Below are 2,569 nucleotides of genomic sequence, written 5' to 3'. Positions count from 1 at the left end.
ACCTACATGCACAGACACCTCTACATGTACACGCATACAGACATCTAGGCATACATGCACAGACACCTCTACATGTACACGCATACAGACATCTATGCATGCATATACATACATATACATGCACAGACACCTCTACATGTACATGCATATAGACATCTATGCATGCATGTATGTACACACGTACATGCATAGACATCTCTACATGTACATGCATACAGACATCTAGGCAGGCATGTATGTACACACATACATGCATAGACACCTCTACATGTACACGCATACAGACATCTATGCATACATGTACATACATATATGTGCACAGACAGGTACACATGCATACATGTACACAGAAACACAGACATCTATGCACGTACACATGTGTATGCACAGACACGTATTTGCACATGTGTACACACATATATACACACATGTAAGACACATATACACGTGTATGCACATGCATGCTCACATCTACATACACGTGTGCACATACATACTCACGTGCATATACACGTACAGAGAGCATGTACATGCATGTGTATATGCACATAGGCACACGTGCATTGTATCCACACTTTCACAAACACATGCTCATGTATACACAGACACATATGCACTACTCACAGGTATGCACACACACACAGACACACTTACATGCACATGCAGGCTGTGCACACACATGCACACAGAGGCCCCTGGCCTGTCAGTCTTCCTCAGTGGTGAGCTGTGTCTAAGAAGGCTAAAGATTTTCCATACCAACTAGAATATTCAGTCCAATGCACAGGCTTTTCAAGATCCTGTGTAAAGTCAATGATAACTGTATTTGTCCAGTTTATTTGAGGCAGAGGTGCTAACAGGGAGATGGCTGGGCAGACAAGGACACCTCAGGCAGAGCCCCAGAAGATTCTCCCATAGGAGAGGGGGCCTTCACAGAGCTCGTGTGCTATGAAGACTGGAAGTAATTATGCGAGTGTGAGGAGGACACAAAGTCGTCTATTTCAGCCCAGAGTCAGTGCCTGGGGCTGGCCTCTCCCCAGGGCAACAGCACCTAACTCACCGTCAGCATCAGCCTGCTTTGGGACCTGATTTCAGGACCTCCCAGGGACACTTTCCACTCTTTTCACCAACACCTGAAAGCAGGTGTCTTTCCTCCGGTCTTTGCATCTTCCTCTAACCACAGGCAGCTGTGACATTTCGGCCCTTGCCCACTGCCCCGGCCATGACCTTTGCTGCTCTTGACCTTCAACTTCTCTGGTGACAGTGCTCTTAACACTCCTAACGGCTTCCGGTTAAACGTGAGTTTCTCTATCTCTTCCAAATTGTGAAAGAAGTTTTTGTGACAGAACATTTTGTTTGTTCAACTCAAGAGCTGATTTTGGAGAATCCTCCTTAAAACTCAAATGATGTGGTGATGATGGGATCCGTGCCTACCTCAGCCTGGCTGCGAGAGACTGGACCTGCCCACTCCTGGTCAGCATGCCAGTGGCCTCCTCAGGAACATCTGAGGACATGAGATGAATGGATCTCTGAAGACAAGAGATGTCTATTGAGCGCCTACTGTGTTCAGTGCTCTGGGCACATCTATTGGGTGCCTATTGTGTGCAGTATTCTGGGAGGGAACGGGGGATGCAAAAATGCCAATGTCAAGACCCTGCTTTTAGAGACTTTTGCTCTGGAAGAAACAGTCAAAAACATACACAGAATCTTGCCTACGAAATGCCCGTCCCCCTGAAGCACTGCCCAGTGCTTCTTGTTGGGCTGGCTACCCAGGTGCAGCCATGTGTCCCTGGGCACAGGAGGTCGGAGTCATCATGCAGACAGGACAGGTGCCACATGCCGTCCACCGGTCCAGGATTGCCGTCCACCGGTCCAGGATTACAGGGAGGGGGAGGGAGCTCTCTCCCTAAAGGATCTGCACAGGAGACCCTCTCTCCACCCACTATCTGCGTGTGTGTGTGTGTGAGTGTGTGTGTGTGTGTGTGTGTGTGTGTGGATGTACATGGGCTAAATGATGCGTGGACAGAGAAAGACTGACTCATAATGACAGCAGCCAATCTTCCCGTGCGTTAATTTGACTTAGAACCTATAAAATGCCAAAGTTCTATAAACCTCTCAGGCAGAGAAATTCAAATGGCAAACCAGTTTCTTCCGAGCAGCATCTACCTTTCCAGGCATATTCCAGTAGAAAGTTAAATTGACAGTGGTGTGAAAAACAGAAGAGAAATTGGCAAACAGCATGAGTAATGGATAACAAGCTGCAAATTAAATACCAAACAGATAAGCAAATTAAGAGAGGCAGAATGTATCAAAACTGGTTGTGCCTCCAGGGATGGGCTAAATTTACTGTGCTGTATGAAACAGCACCATTAACACGTCATTGTGAGCTCTCCTCTTGGGGACAGGGCTTCGGTCAATATGGATGTTCTTCAGCACAACTGCTGGGCAAGAGAAGACACCCAGGAGCACTGCACACACGTCAGCAGCCCCCAGGAGCACTGCACACACGTCAGCGGCCCCCCCAGGAGCACTGCACACACGTCAGCGGCCCCCCAGGAGCACTGCACACACG

This window comes from Otolemur garnettii, unplaced genomic scaffold, assembly GCF_000181295.1.
Source record: "Otolemur garnettii isolate 467f Iridium unplaced genomic scaffold, OtoGar3 scaffold00027, whole genome shotgun sequence".
Taxonomy (NCBI): domain Eukaryota; kingdom Metazoa; phylum Chordata; class Mammalia; order Primates; family Galagidae; genus Otolemur; species Otolemur garnettii.
The sequence above is the reverse complement of the archived record's forward strand: the minus strand, read 5'-3'. Positions refer to the sequence as shown.